The sequence below is a fragment of the Solanum tuberosum genome, unplaced genomic scaffold, assembly GCF_000226075.1.
Source record: "Solanum tuberosum cultivar DM 1-3 516 R44 unplaced genomic scaffold, SolTub_3.0 scf00579, whole genome shotgun sequence".
In the NCBI taxonomy this organism is placed as follows: domain Eukaryota; kingdom Viridiplantae; phylum Streptophyta; class Magnoliopsida; order Solanales; family Solanaceae; genus Solanum; species Solanum tuberosum.
In genome coordinates this window covers 100,810-121,246 of record NW_006239509.1, presented here as the reverse complement: position 1 = coordinate 121,246, position 20,437 = coordinate 100,810, and the positions used below count along the sequence as shown (strand labels likewise).

General features: G+C 32.8%; 1 long non-coding RNA gene and 2 pseudogenes across 1 annotated transcript in view; 1 reads left to right on the top strand and 2 right to left on the bottom strand.

Moving 5' to 3' along the window:
* Positions 1–10,896: 10,896 nt before the first annotated feature.
* LOC102598047 (premnaspirodiene oxygenase-like) lies at positions 10,897–12,722 on the bottom strand (annotated as a pseudogene).
* Positions 12,723–14,725: 2,003 nt separating this feature from the next.
* LOC102597727 (premnaspirodiene oxygenase-like) lies at positions 14,726–16,529 on the bottom strand (annotated as a pseudogene).
* Positions 16,530–19,542: 3,013 nt separating this feature from the next.
* Positions 19,543–20,437, top strand: part of LOC107058667 (uncharacterized) — a 3,817-nt gene continuing 2,922 nt past the window's right edge. Inside the window, exon 1 of the long non-coding RNA XR_001472201.1 lies at positions 19,543–19,666. This is a non-coding gene — a long non-coding RNA (uncharacterized lncRNA). The remainder of the gene's footprint in view (positions 19,667–20,437) is intronic.

Here is a 20,437-nt window from a genome sequence, read left to right as displayed (position 1 = left end):
ACCTTTCACTCCATGTTCAAATAGATATAACTATAGTTGTAATAAGTACAAAATGGTAGAAGTAATAAATTAAGTGTTGGAGTAAATGAACAAAACAAATTTATTACTCAACAATTGGTTGGTGTGAGTTAAAGTGACTATATGTTGGTGAAAATTATAAATTTTGTGTCGGTGAGAATAATAAATTTTAAAAATTAATGATGTGATTATAAATTTTATTTACATATGAAATAAATGGTTAGTAGATATAAATGTGGGGTTGTTTCAACAAAATATAAACTCGTGGATCAATTTTTGTATTAAAATATCTCAAATCATGATATGGAATTCCCATATAATTTCATATCATGGTTTTTGGAGAATATGGAATCACATCTTATGATATGGAATCATGAGATAGAATCAGCGTAAAATCGCATGTCCAAATGCTGATTCCATCTCACGATACTATATCATGATATGGTATCGCATGGCCAAACGCCTACTAAGTAAAAAGTAATATAAGTTATAATAATTGACAATCCAAAATTATCTTTTTATTTATGATTTCTCAAGCACCGTATAATCAACTAATATAGAACAAAGAGGGTAAATCGTTTGGTAACACGAATTCTAATATATAGAATTCAATTATTAATGGAAATTTGGGCATGTAAAATGATGCTAGATAAGAGTCTCTATCACCTTTATATGTCACCCTTTTTTTTTTTAATACAATAAAGGAAAATGGTTGATAGTGCCCTAATTCGATTGGGCATGCAGTGATTTATATTGTTCCCCATTATAGATAATAAGTTGCATGGATATAATATAATAATAATAATAATTACAAAATGGTCAAGATACTGATAATTACACGATATATGTTCACCTCATTAGTGGAATACCGGACAAATCCAATTACCCAAATAATTTGAAGTGTATGTTGTTTACACCCCAGTTTTGACCCTCCACAATATAAATTAATTATCGAGCTTTTTCAATTTTCAAATGATTTAAAATTATTAATTTTATAAAAATTTCAAGAAAATAAAATAAATATAGTTTGCAAGTTATCTTAAATAGTTTCGTCACTTTTTTTTAAATAATCATTTTAAATAATTTTAATAATTTTAAATAATAAATATGTATATTTTTACAATCACGTTATTTTATAAATGTTTGAAAATCATCACAAAAGATTTTACATTTAGTTAAATATTTTATTAATTTACTTTAAGTTATAGTTATAATTTTGAGTTATTAGTTTATAATTAAATTAATTATTTTATCTCGTTAAAATTAAGAAGCTTGTTAATTAATTAACATTAATTTGTCTTATTTAAATTTTAGTCAAACTATCTAAATTAAACTCAATTTGGCTATTTCTTAAACTTCAAGATCTAACCCATCTTTGACCTCCAACTTAACTCAATTTTGAGACTAGATTTGGGTAATTTTTCAGCCCAACACTCTCCAACCCAGCAGCCCAAACCAACATATTCTCATCCTAATTCCAATTTGGGAAAATTGTACATAATGACAAACTATTAATTCAAATTAAATGGTATAATCACACTTTGATTTAATTGTGTCCTGTAGCAAACTGTTTGTCAGCGCCTCTCTCCCTCAAACTCTCGCTCACTCTCTCTGTGCTCGCCTCTCTCGCTTTATACACAGAAGTGTATAAATTGTGTTTCTGTTTGTATAAAGCGAGAGAAAATTGTATATGCACATGCAAATACATATATATTCGTCCTATACACTTATAATTATACAATAAAAATATTCCCCTGCCCAGTTCTCTTTTGTCTTTCTCTCTTTCTCGTTTTATACAACAGAATTGTATAAATTGCGTTTCTGTTTGTATAAAGCGAGAGAAAATTGTATATGCACATGCAAATACATATATATTCGTCCTATACACTTATAATGTATAATTTATGTTTGTCAACGATTTATACAAACGAGAGGCTAACAACAATTTATACAAATGGCCTGCCAGCAAAATTATACAATTCTGAAGAGGAGCCAACGAATTATACAATTGCTTCTTTTTGTATATATGTATAGCGAATTATGCATATATATGTTTGCTATGGAGCGCAATTATGCAAACTTTGCTATAGCATACAAATATGATTTTTTTGTTTGGTATATGTGAAAGTTTCTCATCCAATTTTTAGATTACCCGATCCAAACCCTTTCCAATACAACAACAATCAACAGTTGTGTATAATACCAGTATGCGACCCCTGCGTTTTCTTCTTCCTTCACGAAAACAGACGACCCCATCTCGTCCAAACCCAGACGCAAGCAAAACCCAGAAAATCCGCGAAGAAACCCAGCAGAAATTGCGGAGAATCCAGAAACGCGACCCTACTGCCCCCAATATCGTCTTCTTCACGTGAAAATCCCAACAAACCCGGAAAATCCCACCAAATCGCAGAAATCCAGCAACCTTATCCAAAATAGAACTTGGATTTCGAATTCAAATTCTTCCTTTCCATTCAATTTCCCCCCAAAATGATTTTATTTTCCCCTATATAAACTCTCGACCAGTCAGTGTTTGAGGGAGGAATATTTGAAGTCGTAATTTTAGATTGATGAATATAGTATCGATATAATACCAAAAATCACAAAGTTAGGTCTAGATTTCTTGGAATTTCTCTTCATCTCGTCGAAAGCTCTTACTAGAGTTCATTAGAATTCTCAAAGTTTATCTCTTCTCTGGTGTGGAAGTTGCTTCATAGTCAAGCTCGTTGTCCCAGTTCCTGCTCCGATAAAGGTGACATCTCTTCTCCTCTTACTTCAGTATCGCTAATCGTCTATATAGTGAAGTAGTTATTTATGTGTGTTGTTTCTTTCCGTTTGAACTCGATTAATCGGTAATGTATGAAATGCTTAATATGATTCAAAATGTGATTGCTCTCCTTTAATGTGTGCTCGTTTACAGTTCTACGTGTATTCTTGTCATCTGATGTAACTTAGCTATATAGTTAATTTTCTTTTTCCTTTTAAGAGGGTGTTGTGTTTCAATATTTTCGTTTTCTTTTCGTATAAATCGATTGTTGATATGCTTAAGTTTTGGTTTCATGATTTTCTGCCTATTATGGCTAAAAAAAAGTATGATTTCTTGTCGTTATATGTCGGTGTTGGGTTGGATCTTCTCTTTGAATCGACTATTTGAGAGCATGTTTGGTTTAGATTTTCTGTAGTAGTTCCATTTTTGACAATATCTATTTAGTTTTCATGATAATCTGTTGCCATGAATTGTGAATTGAGGATAGGAAGTAGACTTGTTTCTTATTGTGCTAGCTTTCAATGGCTTGTTTAGCAATTTTAAAATAATATAGTGCCTTGATTGTGTAATCACATAAATTTTTCTTTCCTTTCTTACTCTACCTTTCCAGTAAGCATGAAAAGTGAATATTGAAGGTAAGAATGTGACCCTCCTTGTTTGTGTATTTTTTTAGTTTCATTCACATGATTTGAAGTAAGCATGTTGTGATAAACTAAATATTTTCTTTGGATGTTGTGTGAGCTAAAATCATTTACGCAAGGTAATTGTTGAATCGTGATTAGAAGTATACCTTTCATTTCCTCCAGTTGCTTGCCTATTTGAAACAAGTGCTTTATTAAGAGTTAGACTTGAATTGAACATTAATTTCTCCATGTGAATAATGTATGCCTTTATCTTTGTCAAGTTGAATTATGTTGTTGAAGTTTTCTTTATTTTATTTCAAATCCGCTTGATCATCAGATCTCTTATCCATCTTTTTTTTTTTTTTTTGCATTGTGAATTCCCGATGAGTCCATGATGGACTCTCTCCTCTTTGCATATCCTCGGGTTTAAGTTCGAGTCTGCCTCGTTGATCCAATAGAGTTGAAAGGGAAGCAGATATGCAGGTTTCAAAAGCAAAAATGCAAGGAAAGGGTTGATATATATGCTGATATACACTGATATACGCCGAGTGTATACAGTCAATATACACCGTAAAAAGGGGTTAAACTCATGAATTTCAGCATTGGGCCAAAGCCCAAAATGATTCAACAGTATCAGCAGCCTGAAAAGGCTAACATGGGCAGTCCATTACCTCTTTATTTATTTGATACAAATTACTTAACTACACTCCTTTACTTACCTTAATATCCATTTATCCCTACTTATTTCAAAAATTTCAAAAATCCCTTATTTTACCTATGTATCCCGTGCACAACGCTATGTATCCCGCCTATGTGGGATGTATCAAACCTAATGTATCCCGTGCACAACGCTATGTATCCCGCTATGTGGAATGTATCAAACGCTATGTATCTTGTGCACAATGTTATGTATCCCGCAAACATCATTTTTAAGGGATTTTTGGTAAATAGAAAACTAGAAGGGATAGGATGTTAATGTATCCCGTGCACAACTCTATGTATCCCGCTATGTGGAATGTATCAAACCTAATGTATCCCGTGCACACCGCTATGTATCCACCAAACATCATTTTTAAGGGATTTTTGGTAAATAGAAAACTAGAAGGGATAGGATGTTATTTAGTACTTATAATATGTTGTTCCTATAATTGTATGCATTTATTTATGGGTTTATTTGATTTGTTTAATTCTAACCCTTTCATTTAATTTGGCTTAATTTAATTAAATTCCCCAAAAGACGAACTATATTCTTTATGTTATGTTAATTTATTTTCATAAAAAAATCATTTTTAATCAACTCTTATATTTTTATTTGAAAATCTTTAGTCATTTTTTTTTTACTTATCTTCAATTAATTTAAAATAGTTTTCATACTTTAATTAATCAAATTGGTCTAAATTATTATTTTAAAATGAATCAAATAATTTCTAATTAATTAGGTTTTTAACAAGATCCTAATCACTTGCAATTTAATTCAAATATTTCAATTAGTATCCTCTTTTCTTAAAAAAATAAAAATTATTCTTTGTTTAACTATTTTCTCAAATTAATCATTTTTCTAAAAAAAAATAGTCAAAATATATTTAATCTAAGTAGTAGGATAACCGCATGTTAGTGGACGCTTCAAATGCCTTAAAAATCTTCTTGAAGCGTAAATAAGAACATCTTACCCATTTTCTCTAAATTTATAAAGATTTAATTTGTTAAAATCTTTTTAAATTAATTTTTTCTTAATTTCTTTAAAAAATTAAGTGGCGACTCTTTTCTAAGTATTTTTCTCAATTTGTTTTATACGTGGAACATTTCAAAAAGTGATTTTGCTAGAGATAGTAAAATTACGGCGTAACATATGTCATGAAATCGTTAAAGATGATATTATCAATTTGATGATTTATTATTTAAGTAGTTAAGTCAAATTTTAGAATATAATTTAATGAATTCATTTACTTATTTGTCAAAAATCTAGGATTCTCTAATTTTTATTCTAAGATTTAATTGATTAGATCAAAATTTTAATTATAATTTAAATAATTAATATTTTATAAATAAATTGCTAATGCCACAATTATAGCAATATATTATGTTATTCATAAATATATTTTAACTTTTCTCTCTCATATTATATTTTCCCTAAGCAGTATTTATCTTCTGTATTTAAAAAAATAAATAAATTAAGTAATTGATAACTTAGATTTTTGTTAATAATTCTGAATTCTCAGCAAATTTTAAAGGGAAAGATCATCAGAAAATTTCAATCAAATTAACTTAATTCAAAAAAAGAAGAAGACAAATACTCATAGGGAAAAAATAAAAGTGTATTAGGTATGTATGGACAAGATAATATATTATTATGATTATAACATTATTAATTTATGAGAAAAGACATAAAGTCACCACTAAAGTTGTCTCGTATTTGCATAAAGATGCCTTAACTTTGGAAGTGTCCTATCACCCCACATAACTTTTTAATATCTTTGTAAATGGGCCATTTTGACCCATTCCCTCGTCTGTGTTGTCACGCGTGATGCTCACTCCTGTGATACTTATTCAACCCGACCCGACCTTATTCTTTTCAAGAAAAATCTTCTCTTTTCTTTTGTTATTTTTCAACTTTCCCTAAATTCACAAAATATAGAAAAGTCTTCTCATTTTCTCTTGGTGTTGATAATCTCGTGTTGATGTTTCTTGGTGAAGATTCTTGGAGGGACAAGGAATTGAAGGTCTAACATGTTAGGGCTCTACATTATATGATAAAGATCTTCTTTTTTTTTTTTATTATGATTTTAGGGATTATTATAGTGTAAAGAGTGTTGGAATCGACGGAAATTAAAAGATAAAACGAATTCCTACCTTATTGTGCTTTGAGAAGATGCTGAATTCATCAAAGAGAGAGTACCAACGTTGATCTTGCTTTGCAAAAAAGATGAAATTGTGAATTTAGGGATACCAATGGCTCTTTTGAGTTTAAATTTGGGGAAGATGATGTAAATTAATTAAACAATTATTAATAAAGAAATAAAGCGACATGTGGCTCTTTTAAACTGATTAATGGTGGTAAAAACACTGCATCACGCGCTTCATGTGCGTGGTAACAACCCAGACAGGGAAATGGGTCAAAATGGCCCATTTACAAAGATATTAAAATGTTTTGTGGGGTGATAGGACACTTTCAAAGTTAAGGTGTCTTTATGCAAATACGGGACAACTTTAGTGGTGACTTTATGTCTTTTCTCTAAATTTATTTATGAAGTATTAATTATCTAAATTATATTAGAGTCTTGATTTAATCAATTAAATTTTAGCTATTAACTTTTTTATTTGTTATGTATTTTTAATTCAAGTAAATACTTGGGGAATATGGAGAGAAGAGAAACGGAGAGGAGCTGGATACACACCTAATGATAGTGTCCAATAATCGTTATAAAAATTATGGCCAAACACATACATAACCCCTTTAACTTAACACTAAATTTCATTTAGACACTCCAACTCAATCTTATTTTAACCTTCAATTTTATTTCCAATGTACCATTTAACACACAAAATGTTGACTGAATATATAAGAGAACTTATTCATCTAAAATGCGTGAGAAGAGATCCTTTTTAACGTTTATAGTCGACATTTTTATCGTTAAGAACTTTCTTCCCTATTTATTTACTCTATCTTCTCTTCAACTCTATTTTCTCCTTCATCTACTCATCTAGGGAAAAATGCATAAGTACCCCCCAGCCTATGCCCAAAATCCCTGAGACACACCTAACCTTTACTAAGGTCCTATCACCCTCCCGAACTTATTTTTAATTAATTTTCTACCCCTTTTCGGCCTACGTGGCACTATCTTGTGGGCCCAGCGCGTGTTGACAATTTTTTCAAGGATAGTGCCACGTAGGCAAGAAAGGGGTAGAAAATTAATTAAAAATAAGTTCGGGAGGGTAATAGGACCTTAGTAAAGGTTAGGTGTGTCTCAGGGATTTTGGGCATAGGCTGGGGGGTACTTATGCATTTTCCCACTTATCTATTTATTTTCTTCAACTACCTCATTTTCTATTCAACTCTCTTTTATGCTAAAGGTAATTTTTTTATTTTGGGAAAATGCATAAGTACCCCCCAGCCTATGCCCCAAATCCCTGAGACACACCTAACCTTTACTAAGGTCCTATTACCCCCCAGACTTATTTTTTAATTAATTTTCTAGCCCTTTTCGGCCTATGTGGAACTATCTTTGAAAAAATTGTCAACACGCGCAGGGCCCACAAGATAGTGCCACGTAGGCAAAAAAGGGGTAGAAAATTATATATAAAATAAGTTTTGGGGGGGGGGGGAGGAGTAATAGGACCTTAGTAAATGTTAGGTGTGTCTCAGGGATTTTGGACATATGTTGGGGGGTACTTGTGCATTTTCTCTTATAATTCATCTTGTATCAATTACATTTTATGTTATAAAAGACTACATAAAATGTTAAAATAATAAGTAAATAGCTAGATTGAGGAAACGATATCAAATCAAAATTTAGAATTATAACTATCCAAATGATGTCAAATTTGTTAATGCCGTATAAATTTATAAAAAATGGATATATTCATAATAACATATACTCGATGTTTATAACTTATGTCACAAATTGATCTCAACGATAAATTTGGTGATAAATTAAATATAGACAATGATCAAGAAATCACTGCCTGGAAACTAGTCCGCGACGCGGAGATGCACTTAAATATTTGATCACGAAATTTATTTTTGAAACAGTGGAGTCCGCGACCTCTCCGCGATGCGGAGAGAAAATTTTCACACTAAAGGAACAGGTCCACGCGGACCTGGTACCTGTTCCTTGTCCGACTTTTTCTTCCTCGTTTTCTAACCCCAATTCACCTAATTCCAATTTTTTTTCTCAATCCCTCTTTAGATTCAAATACCCAGTATATGTACACAAGATTCTAACTCAAACAACTCAAGGAAACAACATTATAACCTCAAGGAACTCCTTAATCTCAACTTAACTCAAGAACAAAGCCAATTTCAAGAACACCATTCAAGATTCATCAACTTTCAACTTTCTAGAATGAATTTCGCTGATATAACATGATTGGCGCGTGGGTGAACGAACCCAATGCTATGAAAGACTCACATGCCTCTTTAGGGATCAACCCTTGCCGAAATCCACAAGCTAAACCTTCAAAGAATGATGAACTTTGCTCTTTCTCCTCTTTTCTCCTCTTGCGTTCTTTCTCCAAAAAAAACCTAGCGTAAATTTTCAATTGTCTAAACTGAACCAATTCAGTTTAGACCCCAATTTAATTGCTAAAAACGAATTAACTTAATTGGGTGGTGAAAAGACCATAATGCCCTTCTAAAATCCGGATTGGACTTTTCTAATTTGAACAGCCCAACTTTCAATGGGCATAACTCACTCATACGAACTCGGAATCACGCAAACTCGGCGGCGTTGCAAAGATTATTCCAGGATCTTTCCCACGATATATGGAAACGCACCTAACTCATCCTTATCTAGGAGTTATGGTCGTTTGAAGTTGGTCAAAAACTCAAACTTAACGTAACCAATTTTCCAGATTTTTATTATTTCCAAAAATCACTCTTTCTAATTCTAGCTCTTTCTAGTTCTTTCAATTTGCGAGATGTTACACTTTCTTTTTCAGTAGCATTATAATTTAGTTGCTGCCCAGATTTTCAAGTTTCGACATTGCAATCGAATTTCGATCAAGAACCTAACCTGCATTCGAACCAACTTGATCTTCACATGAAATTATACATGTATCGCCTTTTTGACATCCTTGGACCTTATCTGAAGTTTTCAGAGCATCAGCCAAACTTTTTCCAGAGATGTTTAACAACTGAACCTCTGGTCCAGGCACCAAAAGGCCCTCCTGAACCTTTGTTTCAGGCACCAAAAGTTCCTCCTCCAGTGACCTTTGACCAACTAATACTAGCCTTGTATCGCTATTGTTTTTAGTAGTTAGGTGCTGCATATAATTGATATTCGGTGTTTCGTTCACATTACTTGCATTATCCGTATCATTAGAGACTTTATTTTCAGTTTTTTTTGCATTCAAGAAGTCTCGTGCATCACCCTGCAATTGTTCCAGATTGTTTGTTTTGTCACCTTGCTGCCTGATGTCATCTTGATTACCTTCTCCCCTTTTGTTTTTCTGGATCATTAGTCGGCAATCATCATCTTCATGACCTTGGTGCTTACAATAGGTACAATACAAAGGAAGATTATCAAACACAACCTGTTGATAGTGTTCAACGAGCTTACTAGATTGTTCATCCAAAAAATGCATCCTTACTCGTTTCGGATGTTTGTCCATAAGATCAAGAATGACCTTAACTCTAGCTGTGCTAGGTCTTGAGTGGATTTATCTATGGCTACTGGCTGACCAATAGCCGATGCAATGGATAACAAAGGTCTTCGAGCAAAAAGATTTGGCGGCAGATCCGGTAGCGAAACCCACGCCAAAGCTTTTGAAGTTTCTTCCTTAGGGTTAAAATTTTGTGTCCATGGAAAGTTACAGAACAAATGTTGTTCCCCATTTTATTGAAGATAACCAAACTATTTGAAAGAACAGAGCAAAAATCTTCATAAAATCACAACGAATTAAAAGATGTCGTACTGCAAGCGAGCCGATTAAACAACGTCCTTTGATGACCAACTGTTTTGGAAGTAATTTTCTCAGTTCGTGTAAGCTTGGTGCACCATAGGAAAGCTTCATAATCACGGCTTGATGAAGTCCCTCTTCAACGGCATACTCATCTAATTCCTTAAAAGTAAATTGGACCGTTGGTTCCCTGTGTATTAATTGAATAGGTTTCAAGATTGTTTTGGTCAGTGCCGTAGGATTATAATTCATTAGAGATGCATAGGTATTGTTAAGGTTTGACTCTCCCGCAGTTTGAGACTGGGGAGAGGCAGCGACAGCCATGAGAGGCTTCTAAGTCGCCATACCGTGAAAAGTATAAATGAGATCGAAGAGTATATAAATGAGAAATATGAAAGTCTTAAACCAAATTTTGAAAAAATATATGAAAGTATAAATTTGGTTAACTTAATTTGAAAAATATACCTATTTTTTTTTAAATCAATAGAATTCGGTTTGTTTTTATCAAAAAAAAAAAACTTGAAGAGTATAAATGAGAAATATGAAAGACTTAAACCAATAAGCACCAATGATCTAGTGGTAGAATAATATCTTATTACCACATTAAAGACGGAGATTCACATTTTAATAGTTAAATAATTTAAAACTGATCGAGTTTGATTGGTTTTTCATTTTTTTTAATCGTGTGTTGAAAAAATGATTAATTTTATATATTTAAAAGACCAATTGATTCAGATGAATTTTTGGACCGATGAGCACTTTCCCAAAACCAATTTTTGTCGATTTTCTCCTAAAATAATCAACTACTAATTTTGAACGTGAGATCTCGGGATCCTCAACCCATTTCATTAACCAAACCCACCCTTGGCTGCATTGACATAATTGATCGATTCAATTTAATACTTCTATGCTCTGTACACATAATTGATCGATTCAATTTAATACATTCAATTATTCTCACTACACATACTTAAACAAACCGAAAAAAAGAGGAAGAACTACAGAGGATGCATTGACTTTTCTATATATTTCACAACAAAACATCAAAATTCTTCATTGTTTCTATAATCTATAGCAATTAAATATAGATTTTCCTTTTTCTCCGTGGTTAATCCATGCGTTTCAGTCATATCCAAATCTTTCGGATTAGTTCCATTAGGAAGTTCCCATTCAAAGTGGTAGAGTAACTGAGCTAAAGGATGTATAACATTAGCAAAACCAAGTAACAACCCTGGACACACCCTTCGTCCTGAACCAAATGGAATAAACTGAAAATGATTTCCCATAAAGTCAATAGAAGAGTTCTCAAATCTTTCTGGTATAAAGTTTTCAGGATCATCCCAACTTTCAGGATCTCTTGCGAGTGCCCATGCATTGACTAGTACTCGAGCCTTTAGAGGTATGGTGTATCCATCTATAACTGTTTGCTCCCTACATTCCCCTAGACCCTAGAAGAGGAGCTGGCGTATGTAGCCTTAATGTTTCCTTAATCACCGACTTTAGGTATGTCAAGTTTTCAACTTCTTCTTCACTAAAATTTTGTTTTCCCTTAAAAACTCGTCTCACTTCACTTTGAGCCTTGATCATAACATTCGGGTTCTTTATCATTTCTGATAACGCCCAAATAATAGTTGAAGATGAAGATCCAGTTCCTCCTAGGAATATGTCCTACATCAACAACAAATAAAATAAATCCTATAAAAGGGAAAGGAAAAGCGAACAAAGATAAAGAAGGAGAACAAACTTACAAAAATCACAGCTTTAATATGGTCATTTGTGATTGGATATTGAAGTTCCACGTTCTCTTTCACCCTAAGTAAAACATCAACCAAATCTTCGTCACCAAACTCACCATTTCCCTTCTTCCCAGCTGCTTTATTTTCGATATGTTCATTCAGGATCTCCTTCATAACTGCATCAACCTTCTTATGCGCGTTCACCATTCTAGTTTTCTCACCTCTTAGGTTGTGAAGTAAATTCCAAGAAGGGTACAAATCAGCCATAAAAAATCCTGCTGCTAATAACAGTACTTCCTTCAAAGTTGTTAAGAACTCGCCTCGATCTTTGCATACTTTTCCAAAGGCTGATCTACAAATGATACAATTAGTAAACAGAAAAATCTTTTTTGTCATGTTTACTGGAGAACCCCTCATGGAACGAATTGATGAAATGAGACTCATAAGCTCATCCTCTCGAATTGCACTAAATAACTTGATCATCTTTATACTAAAAAGTTCTGAAGTACAGATTTAATGCATTTGTCTCCAGTAGTCACCGTATGGACTAAATGCAATGTCTATACTATTGTAAAATATGATGTTTGTGGATGTAAGTTGTGGTCTACAAGCAAAGGCGTGATCATGAGTTCTTAGAATTTCTTTGGCGATAGTAGTTGATGATATGACCACGGTAGGAACTTCCCCGAGTTGCAAGTACATAAGAGGCCCATACCTTTGAGATAATTTTCTAAAAATATGATGTGGCAACCCTCCTCCGATTAAGTGATGAAGATTTCCAATGAGGGGAAGTCTCCATGGACCTGGAGGCAACCTAAATTGTTTTTCGTTTCGATTTTTTGGTTTGCTCCATTTTTTAACTATAAGTATGAGGGAGGACAAAAAGAGAAGCAATAAAACTAAATTGGAAAGAAAGGAGTTAAACATCTCCATTGAAAAGTAAGGAAAGAGAAAGAAGCTTATAATATTACATTTGATCTTCTATAGCTGCTTTTATAATGACTCAATAATTATTCAAATGACCTTATAAATAAATGACAAAAAATTGGCCAAAATAGTCCTTGAGGTATATAAAACGATAAGTAATTATTATAAGGAAAATGTTTCATTTCAAAAGAATTATTAACTTTTGATCATTTACTAACGCAAGACGGCAAGAGTTTCCCCTCTGCTGACAACTCATTTTCCAAGTGTCATATTTAATTCATGAGTTTGTCTATGTTATTTTATTTCTCCACTAATAACTTGGCTATTCATGTATTTTCTAATTAAATAAGAAAGGCTTGTTTAATTTTGGGGAAACATTTCACACCGTTAAAATAATTTTTTAGGACAATGCTCAACACAGTTTAAGTATTAATATTCTATACTATTATTTATATATTATGATAGTAATATTTATCTAAATTTGAGTATTATTATTTTGCTAAATATTAAGTTATATTATTATTAATGATTTTTTCATTATTTCCCAATAATTATTTTGGCCCTAAGTCCTAAAACTAATTATTAAAGTAAAAAAAATGTTTTGTTAAATTTAATTGCGGATCTCTTAAAATTGACACATCATTTTCCCCTAAATCTTCTTTCTTTCATCATTAGTAGAGGTCAAGCTCCATCCTCAATCACATGACCAATGAAGATTGTGGTGGAGTGGTAAGTAGTACTCCTTCATCCTTAATCAAAGGTCTCAAGTTCGAGTCCTTTTAGATACGGAGTCATCTTTGTTAGAGAGCGCGCTTTACCTCTAATGTAAAACTTCCTAACGCGAAATCAAATTTAATTTAAACTAAGCAAATCAAATCAAATCAAATGGCAAAACTGAACGGACAAAGGTGGACAGTAGAATCTAAAAAAAATCTTTCGAAATTTGAAGAGATTTTTGTGTCAAAAGAAGGTTTGGGTAATGGAAATAATTAGAATAAAGTACCAACAATTGGAAATTGATTGGTTGAGGGAGAAGGGGGATCACTCAGATAAGGATCTATCCAGATAAGGACATTGATGAAGACCACAGAAGACGTTTGGGCGTGTTTGGTATCTAGGAGAAAATGTTTTTCAATTATCCTATATATATTTTTAATTGGTAAAAATGTTAAAAAAATTAATTATAAAATATTTATCAAATATTAGAAATTAATAAATAATTAAGATATCATTTTTTGTGAAAAAATATTTTCCTCCGTATCAAACACACGGGAGACTCAATGATTAGTGGATTTGATATTGTTCTTCATGATGACTCTGAACCCATAGATTATAATAATTGTATGTATATATATAATACAAACAAATCAACATTCGTCAAAATACTGATAAATTACATGAAAAAATATCTCCATATATATCATTAGTGGAATAGCTGACAAATCCACTCATAAATAATTTGAAGTGTATCTCATGAAATTGTTAAAGACAACAACGTTTATTAGTTAGAAAGTTTATCATTTAAGTAGCTAATTCAAATTATAGAATGTAATGAATTTACTTATTTGTCGAATTCTGGGCATGTGAAATGACGCCAAATAGTCTTATCACCTTTTACATTACACCTAATAATGCAATTAAAAAAATCTATTGTGCAGTTGTTGCTCACTACTGATAGCTACATATGGGATATTAAATAGCAAATACACTATTCTTGAACATGACATGTACAATCATACAATAGATAATTAATTGTGTAGTTGTTGTAAACTAGTGAGTAGTATGATACTGTCTGTTTGAGGTGAGATATGCGGGTATTAAATAACAAATGTATACACTATTCTTGAATATGACATGTACAATCATACAATAGATAATTAATTGTGTAGTTGTTGTAAACTAGTGAGTAGTATGATACTGTCTGTTTGAGGTGAGATATGCGGGTATTAAATACTACATAAGTAAATATCATGTTTGGTAGTTAATTAGTCCGATGGATTGAAGCAATCGTAAAACCAACAAATGCATACACCTTAACATTCAAATGGATACACATACATAATTAAACCAAAGCAAAAAAAAAATTAAATCAGAATTTTTCTTCATCGTTTTTATGATCTACAACAATTAAATACAGGTCTTTTGCCCTTGCCGCACTTAATCCATGTGTTTCCGTCATATCCAAATCATTTGGTTTAGTTCCATTTGGCAGTTTCCAGTCAAAGTGGTAGAGTAACTGAGCTAGAGGAAGTTCGACATTAGCTAAACCAAATACCATTCCGGGACAAATCCTTCTTCCTGCGCCAAATGGAATAAACTCAAAGTGATTTCCTATAAAATCGACAGAAGAATTTTCAAATCTCTCTGGTATAAAATTATCGTGATCATCCCAACTTTCGGGATCTCTCCCTATCGTCCATCCATTGACTATTACTCTAGTGTTAATAGGTATGGTATATCCATCAATAACTGTTTGTTCCCTAGGTGCTAGAAGAGGAACTGGAGCATGAAGCCTTAATGTCTCCTTTATCACTAGATTTAAATATGTCAACTTTTCGATATCTTTTTCATCATAACTTTTTTTCCCCTTAAAAACTCGTCTCACTTCACTTTGGGCCTTCGCCATGATATGTGGGTTCTTCATTAGCTCTGTAAACACCCAAACACAAGAACTGTAAATGAAGTTTCAGTTCCAGCCAGAAAGATGTCCTGCATCAACAAACAAATCAAACTTAGGAAATTGATCAATTGAAGTTCCGTGTTCTCTTTAGGAAAGGGAGAAAACTTACAAAAATCACAGCTTTAGATTGGAAATTGAAGGTCCGCGTTCTCTTTTACCCTTAGGAAAACATCAACCAAATCTTCGTCTCCAAACTCACCATTTCCCTTCTTTCCAGCTGCTTTATTTTCGATATGCTCATTCAGGATCTCCTCCAAAATTACATCAATTTTTTTATGCGCGTTCACCATTCTAGTTTTCTCACTTCTTATGTTGTGAAGTAACTTCCATGAAGGGAACAGATCAGCCAAGAAAAATCCTGCTCCTAATATGAGTACTTCCTTCATAATTGTTATGAACTTGTCTTGATCTTTGCATATTTTTCCAAAGGCGGTTCTACAAGTTATACAGTTGCTAAGCAGAAAAATCTTTTCAGTCATGTTGATTGTAGCTCCACTCATGGAACGAAGTGATGACATGAGACTCGAAAGTTCTTCTTGTCGAATGGCACCAAACGACTTGAACTAAGAAGTTCTAAAATGCAAATTTTACGCATTTGTCTCCAATAATCACCATATGGACTGAATGCAATATCTTTATTGTCATAAAATATGATGCTTGTAGATGTAAGTTGTGGCCTATTAGCAAAGGCGAGATCATGAGTTTTTAGAACTTGTTTTGCCATAGTAGGTGATGATATGACCACGGTAGGAACTTGCCCGAGTTGCAAGTACATAATAGGTCCATATCTTTGGGATAAATTTCTAAGAATGCGATGTGGAAGTCCTCCTCCGATTAAGTGATGCAGACTTCCAATGAAGGGAAGTTTCCATGGACCTGGAGGCAACTTATTTTGTTTTTTATTTCTCCATTGTCTAATTACAATAAGAAGAGAGGACAAGAAGAGAAGCAATGAAGCTAAGGAGTAATTAATCTCCATTGAACAGGAATTAAGGATTGTTAATGAAAAGGAAGTTTGGCTTAATCACGTAAACAAAGATAATTTTTATATAATCATATGTTGAGAAAACAGCAATCTTAATTAGCATTTAATATTCAGATCTTAATATTCAAATGTATATTTAGATTCAGTGGTCTTAATCTTAATAAAGGAATGTTTGAATTAGAAACTGAGTCAAGGACTGTGAATTGTAGTTGGTTTATCTGAAGTTGATTATTCTGAAAATATGTCTGATAAATACACCTACAAATGGGGGAATAGCTTGCCTGTCCTAGCTAAAGGTGGACATGATATGATATACACAAATACAATAATTAAAATTTTGGTTTTGATAATTTCTACTTTCGTTTTAAAAAAAAATATTATATCATTATCATATTAAATTGATTCGTTATAGTTTGGAATTTCTTAAGTTTGATAACGGTTATAATTAACAGTAAGGTTAATTAGTAATCATAGTTTGTTTAACTTCAACTTACATATACTCATATAATAGAGAATTGTGATTTCGGCTTTTTAAAAAATGTCTCAATTATATCATAACTAACATATTACATAGATAAGAGAGAGTTACTCGATGGTAAGCACCCTTCACTTCCAACCTTAGAATTGTGAATTCGAATAAAAAAAAGTGATTAAAAACCTTTTTTTCAGCAAGTAAAGTTTGTTATATCCCAAAATACTGTGTTTTAAATAAAATCTCATTTTTGGTGGTTTATATAATGCTCGTAGTTCATAATCCTATTTTGAATTAAAATATTAAAGTAGGATGAGATATTATCGCAAAAATTCAAAATGCTAGATTTTCGTCTTTGTTGAATGTTCTTGAATCTTTGGGTGAATTCCTATTGATTTAACCCACAAGATTAACATTAATTTGATTTGCATAATATAACTCACGATAATATAATATTACTTTCACACTATTTTTTTACAAACTAATTAAGAAATAACCCGTAGATTACTCTTTCTACCCTTTATTGCTTTCTCTATTTTGGTGTGTCCTTACAAATGAACATAATTTATAAGGAAAAATATGCCCCATTTGATGTCACAAATGACATTAATGAAAAACTTACTCATATTACACATCTAAGCTTTTTTGACATTGAACAAAAACATTAAGAAAATTGATCAGACCAAATATTGTCGTCTATTAATATATATATAAATATAATAGTTATTCACTATTGACTTGACACATTAAGAAACTATAAATAAAAGGGTAATTTTACAATATCACCCTTTGAATATAATAAATACAATGTCTTGAAAAATATAATAAGGAAATGACTATAATTAATGATAAGATAAATTAGGAATTAACTGTAAATTTATCCTTTGATTTCATAAAGTGGACAGGTATTATTAGACATTTCAAAATAGTATAATGGACAACTATTGTTGAACGGAGGAAGTATACGTTGCCACAATGAAATATTTTTTGGATGTTTATATTGTTGACACCCAATTTTGGACCTCCACGTACAGATTAATTATCTAGCTTCTTCAATTTCAAACGATTTAAAAATAATTAGTTTTTATAAAATTCAAAAGAGTTTGCGAGTTATTTTGAATAAATTCGTCATTTTTATTATTTTTAATGATATATGTCATTTTATATTTATGTATAATTAGTACATTTTATGCATATTCAAAAATCATTTTAAAAAAAAGATTTTATTTTTACTTAAGTATTTTGGTAATTAACTTATATAATTATAATTTATATTTTGAATTAATTAATTAATAATTTAGTTAATTATTTTATTTCATTAAGATTAAGAAGTTCATTCATTAATTTATATTAATTCGTCTTATTTAGTTTTTAGTCGAATCACCAATTAAACTAAATTTGGCTAACTTCTTAATTCCCATTGGCCAAAATTGCAATTCACGTGGCCATTTCCTAATTGTGGATTTAACCACATTTTAATCTTCCTTAATCCAACTTCCAGCCCATATATACAATTCAACCAACATCAACCCAAAACAATTTCCAGATTTCCCAGCCCACCAATAATACCAAAAGATTACATTCAGCAACCCATCAATTAAAATACCAAAGAACCCATTCTTTCAACAATACAACAAACCCAACAACGTCCAGCGTACAATACCAGACGACCCCACCTGCGTCTTCTTCTTCTTCTCCGCGAAACCCGAACCCGGCAGAAAATCGCGACCCAGAACTCCAGTCCAGCAGCGACTCAACCCAGAATCGCGAGCCCAGTCCAGCAAAATCGACCCAGCTCTCCTCTTGTACAAGCTCATACACGAATTTTCCAGGTGGAGCGATCTCACATCTTCTTCGTCCTTCCTCCAAAATTGGACGGCAACCATTCTTTTTCCGTCGAAGAATTGTATAAGAATCGTACTATTACAGTTCTTCAGTCTTATCCAAAGAAAAATTCAAATTTCAAATGGGATTTCATCCAAATTTCTACTCGATTTCCCTCCATAAATCTGCCTTAGTTTCCTCCTATAAATATCCCTTCTTATTCATTATCTAGAGGTTGGAAAAAAGTTGGACGAAAAAGGTTGGGAAAAGTTGGATTTTTCTACTGATAGAGATAGAGAGAAATAGATATAGAAGTATATAAATATATAGGAGATATAATCGAACTATCAAGGAAGACCTTTTTTCGATCCTTTTCATTTTCACTCGCCTTCTTTGTTTATCGGAATCTTCGAGGTTTATGTTTGTGGTGGTGGCAGCTCGGTATCTTTAGCTCGTGGTCTCTCGTTCGCAGCCCGGAGAGAGGTAAACCTGTAACATCCGACAATTTGAAATAACTTTGAAGAGGCTTAGAATTGGAAATAATCACTTTTGGAAAGAATTGGAAAAAAATCTGGAAAATTTGGCCAAGTATAGAAAAGGATGAGTTTTTTTGCCAACTTTGAGCAGTCATAACTTCTAGATCAGGATGAGTTAGAAGTAGTTCCAGTTATGGTTTCATAGCCCGTGGAATGGTCTTTCCAACGCCACCGAGTTTGCTCGATTTCGAGTTTGTATGAGTGAGTTATACCCTTCGAAAGTTGGGCAGTTGGCAGGGAATCCGTCCGGAAATTTAAGGGCATTTTGGTTTTTTTTCCCTAGCTATTTCTTTGAGGTTATATTGTGGTTTTAGGCTTATTGTGGATCATTTTGTTCCATTTTAAAAGAGTAAGAGAGCTAGGGCTTGAGAGTGAAGAAGAGAAGAAGAAGAGAAGAAGGAGAAAAAGAAAAGAAGGAAGAGGAGAGCAACAAGTTTCCGTCAAGGATCCTCGTGGATATCGTCGGGGGTGATCCCTATCAAGGTATGTGAGTTCTTTCTGTGGGTTGATCCTTTCCTCCACACACCAAGCTCATTTTATGATTTGAGAAAAGATTGGATTTGTTGTTGAAGTTGTTGGGTTGTGTTGGTATTGTTGTTGATTTTGATGTTGAGATTCTTGTTGATTTGGGACTTGTTTTCGGTTGTGTTTTGAGTTGTAATCCATGGTATGTTGAGGGATATGATGATCCTTAGTGTTTGGGGTTGAAGCCCTTGGAGTAAGGGTGGTTTAGAGTTGAAGAAACGAGGGAGAAAAGTCGAGTTTTCTGGGCGAGGGGTTGGCGCGTCGCGCCTGCCAGCGCGCCCCAAAAGGTCTTCTGAATTTTCCCCCTTGGGGCGCCACGCCTATCAGAGCGTCAACAAGACCCCTTTGAATTTTTAGGGCTGGCGCTCCGCGCCTTGCAGAGCGCCAAGGACACCAAGTGACCCCTTTCATTTCATACATTCCCATGCATGTTCCTTGGTATTGTACCTATGTTGTATGGTTGTTTCCAACACTCTAAGGTACATTTAAACCTCCCGAACTCATCCGTAACATGTGATCAAACACCTTGAATCCATAAATCCAATTCAAGGAGAGTTAGCTAGAAGTCAAGAGTTAAGTTCAAGAGTTAAGAAGTAAGTCAAGCAAGTTCTTAAAGTTGTTCAAGAGTCTCTATTGAACGTTTTAACTTCATTTTTAAGACCAAGTTTCAAGTCAAGCAAAGAGCTTAGAGTTTCAAGCTAAGTAAAGAGTCTCAAGTTTCAAGTTAAG